The sequence below is a fragment of the Mycteria americana genome, chromosome 9, assembly GCF_035582795.1.
Source record: "Mycteria americana isolate JAX WOST 10 ecotype Jacksonville Zoo and Gardens chromosome 9, USCA_MyAme_1.0, whole genome shotgun sequence".
Lineage (NCBI taxonomy): Eukaryota > Metazoa > Chordata > Aves > Ciconiiformes > Ciconiidae > Mycteria > Mycteria americana.
This window is the reverse complement of record NC_134373.1, coordinates 11,634,487-11,651,541: the sequence shown is the minus strand read 5'-3', so window position 1 is coordinate 11,651,541 and position 17,055 is coordinate 11,634,487. Positions and strand designations below refer to the sequence as shown.

The window sequence follows — 17,055 nt, the reverse complement described above, 5'->3', positions numbered from 1 at the left end:
AAGCTAATTTGAAGTAGGAAATATTGAAATGAGTTTGTCTGTGTCCGTCCCCCCCCAGCTCCACACACTTTTTATTTTTGCTTTTGCTGGTTTGGGGAGTCTGTATACATCTTCTCACTCAGTCTCTCTTTCTGCCTTTGTACTTCTCCTCGTGTTTTTATATGGTATTTCTTGTATGATCTTGCTGATCTGACATTGCTGATCTGACATTGTGCAGCTAACTGACTGCTTTGTCTAGTGGAGCATGGCAGGAGGCACTGTGAGGCTGCTCCTCCAAGGGCCGTCTGCTGATCCGGTGGTTGTAACTATGAGCTGCAATGTGAAACTACGTCATTAGAGGAGCAGTTGGATCTCAGCTTTCCTGTATGAGATAAAAGCTTTAAAACAATGAAATGTTTCTGGATTTTGGGACTGGCATGCTAAGAACTTGGGTATGATGAAGGAGTTAGTGGATTGCAAAGGGGCATGCTAAGGTTTGGAAACCTCTTTGTTTGCTAGACCAGGTGAAGATGCCAAATTACATACAGGGATCAAGGGATACTCCGATACAGAAAAGTCATCAAATAGAAAAGTGAAGTCCAAGGCAATCACTTGGAAAGACTGAACGGACACTGATCCAAACTGTAAAGACTGTCAAGAGTAATGGAGAAAATGAGGAGGCACAGAGATTTTATTGTCTTGATTGAATCTGTCTGAAGAGTGACTTTGTGCTGCAAACTCAGGGTGCAGTTTCCCTCCAGTTGAGAGCCCCAGTTGATGGGATTGGCGTTGATGAGGGTGGCATTGATGAGATTGCCTCTCAGAACTGGCTGCTGATGCGAACATGTTCTGGGAGATTCAGTACCACGTCTGGACCATGCTACATTTCCAAAAGCTGTATGTGCTTATGGAGTGAGCCTCCCAAGTGAAAGAAGAGGCTTAGCACCTTTGCCAGCCCAGCACATGTGCATACATTGTCACTTCAGCATTGTCGTGCTGCTAAATTCATGTCTAATAGACAACAGCATAGAAAAGTTTTAATGAAAAATTGCCTTTTTTCCCTTAATGACTGAAAATACTCAAAATACTTGAGTTGTGCTCTTCATGCTTCACAAGTATGTGTGAATCCAGAGAAGGGCAAAAGCAATTTGTAATAACTGCTATTTCATGAAAGCTTTATTGTTTGGCAAATGGATTTTTCATTTGTTCCTATCATGATTTCAGATATTCAGAAACATGAAACCCTGGATGAGTGGTTCTTGGAAAGGCTGTAAAAAAGTTTCTGGTTCTTTGCTTTTGTTTTCAAAGAGTTGAGCTTTTCCAATACAGAGCACTTGATTACATTGCTGGAGACCCTTGAAGGTCAGGACTTCTTGTTTCCTTTTCCCTGGGTGATGACCTCCAGGTAGCCAGCATTGCCAGAGCTCTGTGATGAGGCCATTCTGTGGTACATCATGCATCTCACTGAAAAAGCTTCATCTTGGGATGTATAGTTTGACCATGGACCCTATGCCCCTGGGGGTAAGCACCAGGGATCTGAAATAAAGTTCTCATGAGGCATAATGGCAGCGATATTTTTGAATTAAATATTGGGGAGATGCACTAAACTATTTCAGGGAAGGTTTTTTGTCTCTGCAGGGAAAAACAACCCTACAAAAACCACTTTACCTTCCTGATTATCCATAGTATGTTGCTTTTAAAGTGGACATAAGGAGAGTTACGATGATGGGAAACAAACATTGTATTTCACAGAAAATATTTCAGGTTCTTTTAGAACTTCCTTCTGCTCATTTCTTTAGAAATCTAAGACTGACTTATCTTATTGTGTGTGTATTGGATGAATTTCTTCCAGGATGTGTTGGCTCATTTCCTTGAGTACTTCTAAATTTTCTGAATTTTTTTCAGTCACAACAGATAGCTGAAAAAGCTTTAAGGAAATGAGTCAACCTCCTGAAATAAATTGCTTACTGAATAGAGGATACTGTGTTCGAAATCATAGACGCCCTTGATAGTTTAGTGGATACTAATGTATAGATATTCTCTGAAAATCTGTTATATATACTCCATATTCCAAAAGGATTTGGGAGAAAATATCCCAAAAGAGCACCTGAGCTTTGCTGTTAGAAATGTTGGGCACGTTTTCAGACTCCCAGGTATCAGTGCGAGAGAGGTGCGGATTGGGAAGTGATAGGCAGAATCTCTAATGCAAAATTAAGGACATCACTGAACTTGACTGTAAATTAAGAGGAGTAATGTTAAGATGCTGAGTTGAGGACTACCAAGCTTTCTTAAAATAGCATCCTGAAATCTGAAGGCTGCATAGCCAATGTGCTTCTCTCCTATTTCATCACGCGCAAACAATTTGCATTCTGACTTTCGAGAGCCCTTTCTGATGGCATCCTGCATGTCCTGCAGTCGCCTAAAGCACACGCGTTTGTCCTGTGAGGAAAGGCCCACGACCTGGCCTCCCTCCCTTCAGAGCTGCAAGAGTCACTGCGCTGGCAACTGACTGGAATCCTACATAGTTTAAAAATAAGTAAGAGGACACCATTTTAGTAACATACATGTCTTATACAGTAGGTAGGCAAGGCTTCAGGATTTTCCTTGCTTCCCAAGAATTACGCAGCAGCTCAGGGACAGAAATGAGGAAGCCAGCGTCAAACGTTATGATTTGGGATTTTCTCTCTGATGAGCCAATCTAAAAGTAAAACCAGATGATCCTGAATTTTTAAGAAGTTTGACATCTGGATCTGGATCTGAACTTTGAACTTGGATGCAGCACTGATTAGCCAGCTTGCCCTGCTTTAGTGTATTACACAGAAAGTCCCTGATGCAAGCAATAAAAACCACATCTCCAAGCAGATGACGTACACTGTCAGCTTTTTAGGCACTCTGGAAAAATCTGAATACGTGCAGATCACAACAGAGAGAAGAAAGCACAGAGTAACTGCAAAGGAGTTGACCCTGTTGGTATGTAAAGTGTCTCAAAACAATGAATCAGGTAAATGTAGGTATGCAATAAAAATCCAACTGCAATGCTGTATCTAAAAGCTCCCCCCCTCTGCACCCCATTCTGCAAAGTGAGGGAGTCAGAAGGTGGTGCAGGTCTCTGCCTCTGGTTTTCTAGTTGTTGTCAGTGTTTGTCTGTGACTTGCAGTTATGAGCAGTTGACTTGCTATGTTTCTCTCGTTGGAGCGTAAGTGTTGGCAGCGGTAGTTTGATACTTTGATTTATAAGCTTTTTAATATGACCTTTAGGACTGAAGTAGCAGTATGTATTAGGAGTTGCAGCTGCAAGTTCCACAGCGGTTTTGTCCTGGCGTTCAATGCAGCTGAAATCTCCTCTGAAGGAGGAGCACGTGTACTTCTTAGTTATTCTGAAGAGGGTGAAATGGGAAGGGGGTGGTGGAACCAACCAACTAAAAACCCCAAAAAACAACTATGATCATGAGCAGTTGTAAAGTAGTGCCAGTTCACAGTGTTGAGGATTTAGGATAGCGATGGCTTTTTTCCCTCCATTTTTGGAATATTTACCAAAGAGAATATCATGGTATATCTGTTATAGCTTCTCTCCAAGTCCTTATAAATATTTCCAACCCTCTATGCTTTCCTGGTATAAAATCCGACTACATCATTCTGTAGTTAACTTTTTATTTAATCATTCCCAGTTCTTGTGGAGGTGGCAAAGCTGGGGCTCTGCGACCACGTGGGGAGGGAACAGGTGCTGCGTTCCTCTTAGCAAGGGCAAGAAAAAGGGCAGAATAGTCATGGTTTATTTAAAAAATTAAAAAACAAAAATTGCATTAGTAGAAGTGTCCCTCTTGAAGAATCTGAAGAAATTATTGATTGTTATGTATTTGGGAGGAAGGCGGGAAAGAATAACAGTGCTCGACCCAAGATTACTTGCAGATCAGCATACGTACCTGCTTGCAGCTCCAGGTTGAGGCATAGGGGATGGTATCCAGTGTGTGGTAGAGAAAATGAGCAAAAGTAGGTGGCTACAGCCACCATGACAAACTGTGGGGCACGTTGTGACAAAATGGGTTTGGTCTCCTTGGCAAGGAACCGACAAAAACTTGTGAATTTCTGTCAAGTAAACAAGCGTGAGGCTGCAGACCAAGGGAACCTGAATCAGGTCAGGGACGGTACAAGTATGCAGGCACTGAGACAGAAGTGAACAAATTAGATTTCCTGTGCCTGTATACCTTGCAAAAATAGCATCTTTGAAAGTTTATGTGCAAATTTAGAATATGCTGCGCTCCTGAACTATTTCTGGGTTATCCTGTGTCTGCTTCAATATTAATACAACGTATAACCACACTGTATTGTTTGGTGGAAATGACTGAAAAAACCACGATGTACTTCTGAAAAGTGAACTGGGTCAGACTTCAGTCATACACTCATCCAAAAAACCCTTCTCCTGGTGTCTACAGTGTTTCCTTAATTGTGCTGTTAAATTCTGCAATGTCAGCATGGTAGTGCCAGATACCAAAGCAGGATAGTCTGTGTTTGCAAGTAATCAATGATACACAATATAAAATTATACAAAAATGCAGAAACCACAGCTCAGCTGAAAATTATGCCCTAGGGACTCAGTTCACAAATTGTATTAACAAAGTTTTCAGGATCAGAGCTCACTGTATGAAATTGTGCGTAGTTAGGTGTAATATAACCAATGTGAACAGGATTTTTTTTGTTTAAGAAAGCATTTTTATATACTTTTAAAGCCATAGGTTTCTTGCTTTTGTGTATTGCTTGCCTGCTTCTTGGATATACACTACCATATTAAGTAGTGCTGGCTGTTGTCATCTACCAATAAGGGAATAATACATGTCTTTGGGAACATTTAAAATACTTTATTTCAGGTGCAACATTAGTAGTAAATGCTTCATAATGAACTCAGATTATCCTATATAATGTATTCATTCTGCTAATTATTAATAGCCATATGAAGTCTAAAGTGAATCCTGAATCCTTACATCAAAAGCAGGAGGTAGGTAAAAGGAGGAATCTGGTCAGAGCTAAGAGTATGAAATACTTCTTGCAACAGTAAAGCATCTCAGCGCATTTGAAGTAAAATAATAGCAATGGCCTCATTAATAATTTTTAAAATATTGTAATGTTTAGGTCTACTTTTATGCCAGTTCAGAACAAAGTTTTTGGAATAAACTCATTTCAGGTGAAGCGACTGTAAAGAGCCTGGAAGAGCTTTTCAGCAACGGAAAATCTACAAGATGAGGAATCTGCCATTAGATCTTGCCATCATGAGGCACTGAGGGGGAGGTGGAAAGTGTAGCTGGCCAGGAAAGTAAGTGGTAATGGTGACAAAGGTAGTGAAGGATAGAGTGATTCAGCATATTCCTTTAATAGCCTTCCTTAGTGCACTGCTTGCATGGATGTGCTCTCTTTATGCTGACCTATTATTCCTCTCTAGGTTTTCCACAGCATTACTTATCAGCCATTTGCATGCCTTAGCAAACATATATAATATACATATATACAATACATATATAAATAAAATAGGAGGACGTTACTGTTTACTTAAGCTAGAGGTTACGTGGTTTGTGGAAAGGAAAGGAGAAATTGCTTATGCAGATGTAGCCACAATATCATAGTTAATGGGTTCGCTCTTTAATAGAGGCACAAGAGGGAAGCATTGATGCCTGTTTCTACCTTGGGTTAGAACCTGTATTCCCGGGCTGTTTCCTCTTTTTGTTAGTGGGTTTTGTATTTGGTTTAGATTACTGAAAAGTTGAAGAATGACGGAAGTGTATTGTTTAAGTATGAATATTTTTCTATATTCCAAACCAGCAAGCTCTTTGACTTTCTAATAAATTCCCTAAGAAACCTATTACTGTCAGATGACAACAATAGACTAGTTTGCATTCCTGCTTAAACAGCTCATAATATTGAAGATAAACTTAAAAAATAACAGCTGCTAAGGGAATATTAAATCCCACAAGATCCTTAAGAGATGTGTGCTGCAGAGACATATTTTATTGACAACTTTTAGAAACTAGAAGGATTTCTAAAAGGCAGTGAGAAATCATTTGGAACTGGCAGGGAAAAAACCCCAATTTTTAGAAGTGTTTCTGTATTATTAGACATGTTTCTGTATTAGACATGGGAATGGACTTGAACACTGAGAATGAAATGCCAGCTGATATTGTGACTGTCAAAAGGCTGGAACAGATTAAGAAGAATATTGATCAGACAATGTCAGAAACTGCAGGCAATAATCAACCACAATCAAAAGCGAAGCTGAGGAATCCAGAGGCAGTCTTTCCTCTCCTTTCAGTGATGAATCAGTTGTCTCCACCCAATGTTGAAGGATGCCACATTGCTGGAAATCCAGATATATTTGTGCCATCACAGTAGTTCCAGGGTTCAAACCATCAACCATTTGAGAAGGCAAAACCCAAACAAACCTCCTGGATCCCTAGATGTCAGCTGCTGTATGTAGGAAAACTCCTTTTTCTGGGCATTTTATCTGTTCTGTGAGTATGCGCATCTAGGGCTTCTTGTTTTAGTCCTTTGTCTCCAGCAATAAATAAAACTTTCACACACACACACACACACAAAAAGGCTAAATAAACACCTAGTAAAACAGGGCTGAAAATGCAGGACTGATTGAGTGGTTAAACGAACCTTCACAGGACCCTTGGGGAGTGCTTCTGGCACTGACTTTGTTCCTTGCTGGTTCATTCCAGGAAAGAAGATGGAGCTTTGGGAAACCTGAAGGTGGGACTTAACTATCAAAAGCGAAATAAAACCACCCAACTAGTTGGCCATAAAAGCAGCTGATGGATCACTGTGTGCAAAGGCTGGGTCAGCTCTTTGGGTGATGCTGGCTCTGTGGCTCAGAATGTTTTGTGCTCTGAGTTTTACACCCTTGATAGTGATGAATTAATTTTTTTTTTTTTAAATAAAAATCTTATGGAAAACCTTCAGCGATTCTGGCTGAAACTTTCATCTGCACAAAAAGCCACTTGTCATAACTGGTGGAGGGTATGCATATGTGGGCAGTTAAAACACTTAAATTGTTTTCGTGGTTACACCCATTCTCCTCCGTGGCCCTCAGTAGAACATGCCATCTGGCAAGGGAGCACCTCCTTCCCATTACATGCCTGAGAGCTCCCCACAAATGAGATTTCAGCTCATTAGGATACTTTATGCCCTGACAGGGATTTAAGAAGAAGTATGTACCTTTTATCTCTTGTACTTTCTTCTGAGTTGCTTATTGTTTTGTTCAGTTCTAGAAAAGAAATACATTTGCTGAACTTAGCCTTTTTGTTTGCTTGCAATTTGCACATATACAAGTAAAGATCTTTTCAGAATTCTTACATATACCTAATTAATCTATTTGGGCCTGCGGCGCTCTCATTGAAAATTGTGACATGAATTGAGGATTAGAATTGCAAGCTCTTGCTGAATGACACAGCTCTTGTGATGGGTTCCTTTATTTTGATGAGTGAAGACAGTGAAGTTACTTTTCAGGTGTAGCTACTTACGGTCGGTTGGTGTTTGTATCTCTGCAGTGCCTGGAAGGTCTTGTTGGTCAAGGTGTTGCACATAAAGTAGGTGACAGTTCCTGATCTGAAGAGATTGAGCTCATCCTTTGTGCTCTATGAATATTTTCTAACACTTGCTAAAATGTCAATAATTCTGCCAGTAATATGTCTGTTAGAATATGAATGGAAAAAAAGCACATCAAGTGGATAATGCACCAGTGAATTCAGGTCGGTTTTTGTAGAAGATAATTGTGGAAATTGAGGAATTTGTGTTACTTGAGTAAGTTAGAATGGGGCTTTTAAAATTATTGCTGATTACTGTGATCAATAACTAGTTCTGGCTTTCCAGCAGTTTTGAGGGTCATCTGTCAGTTGAGGTTTTTGTCTTGATGAATTTCTTGACCTGAAAACTTTATTAATAAATTATAGTTTCTTACAATATATCATCATCTCAGTTTTAGGACCAGAGGATGAAAAAAGGAAATAAGCACAATACTTGTCAGAAAGTGCTTGCAAAATTTATGTGAAATTTTAAAGTACTCACATATCACTATTACATTGTAGGGCATGGGAAATAGGATGGCTGCTGATAATTAGGGCTGGGATGGCTCCTGTCAATTAGGGCAGGAAGTTTTGTAGTTCATTATAGAGGTAATAACAGGCTTGATACTTGCCTTAGATACTTCTTAGGGTACCCATCTTACCACTGATAGGGTTTCTGATAATCATGTACCAGTACTACTGTAAATCCCTTATGAAGTGGGGTAGTTTCTTCTACGGTATGAGTGGCTGGAGGAAAAAGGGAGCAGAAGGATGGACAAAAAGGAAAGAAGGAAACTAGAAAAAGTTCTGTGCAAGCCTACAGATCAGTAATAGCAAATATGCTGGTAATAAATTTACTTGGCTTCATGGGTAGCCAACATGAGGCATATTGCAAAATGTAACCTGGAAAAATGGTGAGTACTCGAGCCTAATGTTTCGGTAAGTTTTGGTGGACACTTGCCAAGTACTTGTTTGCTGGTATCTGATTTTAAAATTTCATAAATATAAACAGAACAAAAGACACTTGCAACTTGTTTCAAAATATAGATTTAAAATAACATGCGTATGTTTTAAAGATCTCTTCTAGCCTGTTGTGCTATTTACACATGTGCATTCCAGTGATGCGTATGATGTTTAAAGGGCAGATGTACATTTCATAATGATTCAAAATAGTGTTTTATTTATAGATTTGCAAACAAAAAAAAGTAAAAATAGCATAGAGTCATCTTGACTCTATTTTAAGGCCTCTTGGTTATGGCAATTGTGTTTGCTGACAGTTACACAAGAAAAACCTCTTTTTGAAGGGTCAGTTACAAGAGAATTACATGTGGAATAAAGTGTACCTAAGGTTAGCTTATGAGCTAGTAAAGGCTCTCAAATGAGCATAAATTTTACTGAAATTAAACCCACAAGAGAGCATTACATCATTCAGTCTGATTTCCTATATATTACAGGCCACTCAATGCTGTCCAAACTTTTAACTAGCCTGAATATTCCAGTTCTCAGAAAATTAAAATAAGTACCATTGCCAGAGAGCAGCAGCAGACTGAATTATAATAATGATCTTATTGCAGAGGAGGAATTGTTCAAGTGCATTTTGAGGCTATGAATGGGGGAGAGGAAGGGGGTTGCTGACCCCAATGGTAGGCTTGACAGGGCTGCCATAACCCTCTCGCCCTTCCTGAAGTGATTTCCACTGTTTCCACTTCAGAAATATTTGATCAGAAAAAAAAAAGCCAACCACAAAGCAAAACCCCCAGTTTCTCAGGTACTTTTCTGCATTGGGTATTTGCATACATGACCAGATGCTGCTTATCCATAAAAAAACAGCATGAAGGCCATGAAATAAATGACCCCTCACTTTTTCCACTGTCTGTGAGATTACATATAATCTGTACCAAGACAGCCACACCAGAGAAAGCCGTCTCTGTAAGTGCAGCTGCGCTAGCAAAATTGTGCTTTTGTTGGTAATGTTTATTTACCAACAGAATTTATCCGGGGGCAGGATAGGCTATGTTGACAAAAGCACAGCTTTGCTGGTATCATGTCTTCCACAGCAGGAATACTTTGTTATATTTTCTAGTTTTTCTGGCAAAGACTTGTGATGGGAACGTGGTCGCAGATAAAAGTGCATGCCCTTTATTCTTGGGAAGCTGCAATCCTCTTCTGCGTGTGGCTCAAGCAAGCTCAGCAGCTCATGCACTGCCAGCAAACAAGTGCTTATCTGACACCATATAAGATTGCGGTCGAGAAGGAAAATGATGAAAAACATCCCATAATACACTTAGACTGGCAGATTAAATATGACACAGAAAAGCTTAGATACAGCTTTTTTTGTTTTGTTTTGTTTAAATTTAGTTCTGACAGTATTTACCCCAAAAATGACCTTTTACAGTTAATTAGGAAAAATGGCTTGTGTTTCTAGATTTGCTAAATAGTCCTGTCCCAGAATAACAGGCCTTTAGGATACTTGTACACACAGAGGTTTTTTTGTTTTTCTTAGACTTGCTACCATTAAAAGCAGGAGAAACCTTTAGGTTACAAGGTTGTGGGAGTGTTGGGATGTGTTTAGGGATATGGTGGGGAACTGGATATCACAAAGAGGAGCGTATTGAGAAGGAGTTATGGTCTGAAGATGCATTTGTATCCGAGTTTTAACAAGATGTGAGACACAGCAAAGTGCTTTAAAAAAAAAAAAAAGGAGAGAAAACCAAAAGATTTCTGAAAGGGTCAAGAGTGATGCTACAGGAGAGAGACAGGCTCCCTCCCCTTTTCCTCAGTATATTGCTTGCATCTTTGCTATTCTCTAACCTTTATAATATGATAGCCCACTGAGTTAGTCTAGTACATTAGATTGTAAGTGTAGTCCAACTTCAGTAGCCATTGGTGGCCTAAATCTGAATTTCCAAACTATTCCCTGCCTGGTGGCCCCTGCTTTCAGCTTTCCCCCTGAGGAACAGGCTGTTTCCATCTCCTGCAGATGTCACTTTCCCCAGACCATCAGCAGCTGAGACGATTGGGAGTTGACATGAGAGGTGGTGCAGCTCTTGCCTCAGCTGTGTGATGCTTCCTTCAGGAGAAGGTGGAAGCATCCCCCATGCTGTATTTACCCTCACATACAGCCAGCGGGACCTCAGTGAACTAATGGTAGGTGATTTATTAGCATTTTGCAAAGATGTAGGGACTTTTCCCGCAACATGATCGAGTATCTAATGGTCTTTATGGCTAAGGGCATGCTGTACTATCTGTCAGAGTTTATTCAGTGTTGTGCTCTAGCTTAATTTTTTGCCTAACATTAAGCCTTTCTCATAGTATCCAGTCTTTTGTGGTGTGTTGCAGAAACACCCAAGTGTTGTGTAGGATCTGGTTTCCAGGTGAGCCTGGTCAGCTGGTTGGTGACCCACACTAATGAAGCACTTGTGCTGTGGGGCTGGCACATATGTGAAACCTGAAGTGTAGATGGGAACGAAATGCACATCGTTTTATGGAGGAGGATTAATAAGATTTTCAGGAAAGAGGTTAAGCTTGAGGTCATTTCCTTCCTATTGTTACACTTTTGAATTTTTGCCAGTGAGATGGGTGAAAGGATTTATTTTTGTCTTTGAATGCTTTGAATTTCAATTATGTCTTTACTTTGAATATGGAGAAGTGGAATTCCACTTTATTCCTGCCATTGTACTGTGTCATATGTCTGAAAAAATTACGTGTATTTTTTTTGCAATATCTTTATGTCCTGTGCTCTAGTTAACTAATCCTTTGAGCTGCTGCTGTGCCTTGAAATATCACATTGTGTGAGGGCACATGGAGATGCTCTGATCCCTATATTGAAGTGTTAGTGTACATATAGAAGGAAACAAAACGTAGTAGTATAATTCTTGAAGAAGAAGGAAATAGTCCATCTTATAGCTAGTGTCAGAATAGACTGTTTATGAAGATGAGAGCAAGGATCTTGCCACTGTATTCATTTAAGCTTCAATAGCAAAAAGGTTTCGTTGTTCAGTGTTTGGATGGGGTGTATGGTATGGCTTCTACCTTTGCTCTGCTTCTGCAGCTGAAGGAGAAGTGAAGTGTTAGACAAATACAGCTTATTCCTGATCATCCTGTCAGTCACAGGTAGAAAAAAGAATAATTGCTCTTGCTGTGTAAAGTAATAGAGTGCAATAAATGTCAGCAACATAATATACGTGGTATATAGGGGGGTGCGGAGGGCACCTGAGGGAATGCAAGTGGAGTCTTTCTTCTTGCTCACAGCACAGGGGCAGTAAGTGGAGGTATGTGAACCTGAATTTTGGTTGTGCAAGGGAACAAATTGCTGCTGTGCAGTGAGGAACAAACACCTCCCTGCTTTTTTGACCCTGGCTCATGATATTAAATATCTGAATATAGATGATGATGATCCTTCACTGCTAATATAGCAGGACTGTGTCACCAGAAGGCCGATATTTGTGTCTAGGTTGGAGTTCAGAGTGCCACCCCGCAGCCTCTGGCAGTGCACCGTCACCTTCATGTAGAGCCCAAACAGCCGCTTCTCTCCTATGTGAGGCTGTAAGAGCATGTGTTGTACCTTTCTCCACCTCTTACTTTTTCTGCCCCTGCTTTTCTCAGCTGAAGATTTGTGTCTTATATTTTCATTACTGTCCAAGTTTTCCAAAGTGGTATGAAGAGTAAAGAGATCTGTGATAGCATGTAGTAGGATCTAGTAGCTGCTTAGGTAGCTTTTGAGACTATCCAAGAATTTTGTTCATCTCAACTTTTTGGGGGGTTGCTCTGTTGGCATTCAAGGGAGAACAATTTCCAGTCATTTAGTACACAGCAGTGTTTTAAATTTCTCTTGCAGTAGTCCAATTCTGGTGTTCTTTCCCCTGCTGTCCTTTGAAAATACTATTCCTAGAGGTGCTCATGCAAATATAAAGTAATACAGTAGCTTTCAGTTCTTCATTAGCAAAAAGTCCATCCTAATTTCTTTGACAGGAAGCATTTTTTGGAAAGTCTTCAAGCCAGGTATGAATAAATAGTCCTGTAAGAGTTTTGGGTTTTTGTCCTGTTTTTTGTTATCTGATTATCACTAGGAAAACCAAGATTTGCTTTGATAGCTTGAACCTAGTGCTCCACAAGTATACAGTTTCATGAAATGTGTGCTGCAAAGGACTCTATCTGCAGACAGTGGACCAGATTGCAAAGATACCTTTAAGTACCCTTTTTGTTCTTGCAGTACTGGGCTCACTTTGGCATGGTTTGGGTCCTTGCCGTAAGTTGAAGGAGTTGTAGGTCAGCTGCCAGCATCCACCAGGAGGCTTGTGAGCAGTCAGAGCATCTGGCAAAACAGAGCCTTGCCTGAGCCCCTGTGCTGAGGTGGCATCTACCAACCTGAAAGAGGAGAGGTAGTAATAGCAGCTCTCTGCCACCTGCTTACCCTCCTGCACAGGAGTGCCCAGTGCAGAGTTATCCTGGGTTAAAGGCAGCTTCATCCCAGCCAAATGTCATGGAGCAGTCTCGTCCTCTGTAAACTGGATTTGTGGGGAAGTCATGTGGGAGAGTGAGATACTGAGTAAACAAAAGCCAGCACTTGCAGTGAGATTCCGCTGTGCTCGTTGCTGTGGCTGCCTTGCCGTCATTTCTAGGATTTAACGATCCTCCTGTTTACATCAGCCCGCCCCACGCTGCGGGGCCGTGGCCGTGCCTCGGAATCCTCCCTTGGACAAGGCGAGGAAGGAAGTGGAGGGAGGATGGGGCTTCAGCATCCTGTACCCTTTGGAGGGGAGTGGCCGCAAATAACTGAGCTTGAAGGACGTAATACTTTATATGTTTTAACATGGGCTGTTTGAACCTAGATAAATCCTTGATTAAAGGAGAAGAGGCAGACGATTGTGTGTAACTGCTAGAAACTGCCGGGGAGTTTGAGAACATCCTTCTAAAACCCTTTCCTTCAAATGACAAGAGGAAGGGAGAGGACAGACGCGCCTCGTGGAGCTGAGATTATGCAACAGTGCTAATACAGAGCTAAAGCCTCCAAACTTGAGCTGCACAGGCTGGGTCCAGAAGGCAACTTTTGTAGACAATACTGTTTGATTGGGAACAGGGATGCTATTTTCAGGATCCGTCCTGTAAAACATTGATGTTTTTTATTCTTCAGTTTTTTAATTGGGCTCAGATGGAGGAATGCAGTTTAGGATCCACAGGCATCCTTTGGAACGGCCAGGTAAGGCTAGAAGGTGCAACTAAGTGTTGATCTTTAATTTCAGCAATGTACTGCATACACTAGTGGGGTCTTCCGTGACAAATGTTTTGGTTCCACCAGAAGGCCTGTGAACTGTTCACAGACCAAGATGAGAAATTCTGAAAATCACAGAACATAAGCTGTACATAATGGGTTAATATTTGTTCGCATGGTAGTAACTGATGTGTAGTGTATTTTAAATGGGTTGACATAATGTGATTTATTATAATAATTGCTTGGAATGGAAGCTCTGCCTTGAAATTGTTAATTTGCTTACTGGCTTTCCAGAAAAGGAGTGAGGCCTCAGGTGATAAAATTTGTCTTCTCCTTTAAATGTGTCCTGATGCAGTTTTCCATTGCTTTTAAGCATATTTTGGATATAAAGGAGAAATTGATTTAGTTTGTTAGTTCACTAAACATTGTGCTACTTCTTTAATGATTACCCACGGATTTTTTTTTTTTTTTAATTTCTAGAATTAAAATTATTAGAGATTACCAAAGTGAAAATATTGCACAAAATTTAGTGTTACAAACTTTCCCAGTCAGTTGCGCAAAATCCACAGTAAGTACTCTTTGGAATGCTCTTGCTAATCTTATGTATTGATGACAGTCTGTTTTACTGCTTGGAAGTCTGTGCTCGCACCAAAAAAGCAGAATGCACTTACCAGCGCCGGGACTGAGGTTTTGGAATTCATGCAGTAAAATGCATGTAAATCAGATTTCTGTTTTACATTGGAAACGCCGTCCTAGAGATCTCCTGATGGTTGGCTCAAAATTAAGTTCAGAAATATCCTCCGATGCGGATTAACTACAAACCTGTTACTTTTAAAGACTGAGTGAAATGACAGAGTAAAATAGATAGAGGGTGATCATTCTTAATAGTATGCTTATGAGACAAACTGATGGCAGATTGATGAATCTCAGCTTGAGACAAAACTATATGTAGCTTTGCTACCTACCAGCCTTCCAGCTCCTCTGATACATACTGTAAGAGAACACCTGACAAGAGAAGTAGCATTGAGATCGATGCTTTGTAAGCTTCTCCGGGCTGAGTACAAACACCCCTCTTAATAATTGGATACATCACACAGATCATCTTCAGTGCCCAAGAATTTATTAAAATTAACCTAAAATGCTAAGGAAGTCAGCATTTTGATAATCTGAACTTAATTTAAAATTTTAAATTAAGAATAAACAATACGAGCACTTAAAAAGATTTTGCATAAAACAGCTTCCAGAAAGGGATGAAAAAATGGAGATTGGGATGTAAATCCCAAATGAGGGTAACAGAATTATGCAGGGATACAATGCTGTTACCAATGTGATTGATCTTTTCTGAGCTAAGCTGCATGGATTTTTCAAGAGCTGTGAATTAGAATACCCATATATGGTAGTGAGAAATGAAAATTGTAAAATTGTGTATAATTAAAACCATTCCGTGACATTCGGAATCTATTAAGCATCACCTTCTCTCTGAGCTCTGCATATAAGCATCTTTATAAGTGTCTTTATAAGCATCTTTCCTTTATAAGGAAAAGACATCAGTATGCAAAAGTTTGAAGCTCTTGGATTGCTATAGGTTAGCAATTGCTTAGATTGCCAGGTTGGATGGGGCTTTGAGCAACCTGGTCTAGTGGCAGGGGTCCCTGCCCGTGGCAGGGGGGTTGGAACTAGATGATCTTTAAGGTCCCTTCCAACCTAACCCATTCTATGATTCTATAGGGAACTTTTAAATTTTTTCCTATTCAGTAAGCAATCTGGGATGTTTCCACACTAGAATTTTGTGACTTCTATAATGCTTTTGTACTTGAAGAATAAAAATGCTTTGTATTCATGGAGACAAGCCTTTTATCACGTAATCTAACACTACTGACCACAGAAACTGGGACCAGAAGATGAACGTTGGCTTGCATATGACCAGTCTGTGCACTGCGACTATCAGGCTTGTTTCAGATATTAATTGGTAGCAGTTCTTGCTTGTTAACTGTCTTATAAAAGACTGTACCTTATTTATTTATCTATTTGTTGATTTAAGCTATGCAAGATGACTCTGTAAGGTGATGGATTTCAGGTAGTTTATCCTTTTTCCTAAGACAGAAATAGTGAAAGCGCTAAGACACAAAGAACAAAACGTGAACTCCACAGAAGCCTCCTGACCCCTGATGTCAGATACTGGCTTAGCAGGGCTTTCAGCACTGTCTCCTGTAACATCCACATGCAAAACTGGGAGTAGCAGTTGCTAAACCAGATAGTTGTACTGCCATTCAGAGGAACCTCAACAGGCAGAAGAAACGGGCAAACAGGAATGTCATGAAGTTCAAAGGGAAATGCCAAGTCCTGCCCCTGGGGAGGAATAACCCCTGACATCGGGACAGGCTGGGGGCTGACTGTCTGGAAAGCAGCTTTGCAGAAAAAGACCTGGACGTCCTGGTGGACAACAAGTCAAACAAGAGCCAGCAGAGTGCCCTGGCCACCCACTGGCATCCTGGGCTGCATTAGTAAGAACCTTAGGCAGCAGGTTGAGGGAGGTGGTCCATCCCCTCTGCTCACCACTGGTGAGACACATTTGGGTGCTGTGTCCAGTTCTGGGCTCCCAGTATAGAAAAGGCGTGGGCATACTGGAGCTTCTTATGGCTGTTACTCTTTTATGGGCATAATTTCATTGTGAAAACTAATTATGTGAAAATGATACCTTCTTCTTTCATTGCACTGTTGATCCGTTTGTCCAGTACTTCTGTATTGCTTTTCACATAAGGTAGCCATACCGAATTGACACACGTCAGAGGGAGCTGCATCCCAGTCAGTGTCATGTCAGGGCAGAGCTGTGGGCACAGGTGGAGAACTACAATGCTGACATGGGGAGCACAAGCTGTGGGTGTTACAGATGCCATTGGTATCTAACTTAGCTTAAAGGGTATTGTAATGATGGTGAAGCCTGAAAGTGTTAAAAAATTAGTTCAGTTCTTAATACCAGGTTTGGCTGATTGCTTAGCAGTTACATAGAGAAAACATTATTACTTAGAACATGTTTGCTTTACAGTGATTTTAAGGAGCACTAGTCAGTGTGTAGTTCCACACAGTAATATATTTATTACTACCCACTTTTCATTGTAAAACATATCTCACATACGCTGATTTGTGCAGGGGTTGCAGCTCTGAGATATAAGTTACTTTCTGTAATATTTTGTGTCTAGGAATTATTGAAGATAGAAAGATACTGTGCATCTTGCATTGTTTTATTTCTTCCAGAAGTGTAGACTCACTGCACAAGATACCAATGCAGTAAGACAACATTTTGTTACATATT

At 40.4% G+C, this 17,055-nt stretch overlaps 1 protein-coding gene across 3 annotated transcripts in view; it reads left to right on the top strand.

Moving 5' to 3' along the window:
- Nucleotides 1-17,055, top strand: part of HECW2 (HECT, C2 and WW domain containing E3 ubiquitin protein ligase 2) — a 180,468-nt gene that overhangs the window by 70,069 nt on the left and 93,344 nt on the right. The window lies entirely within an intron of this gene.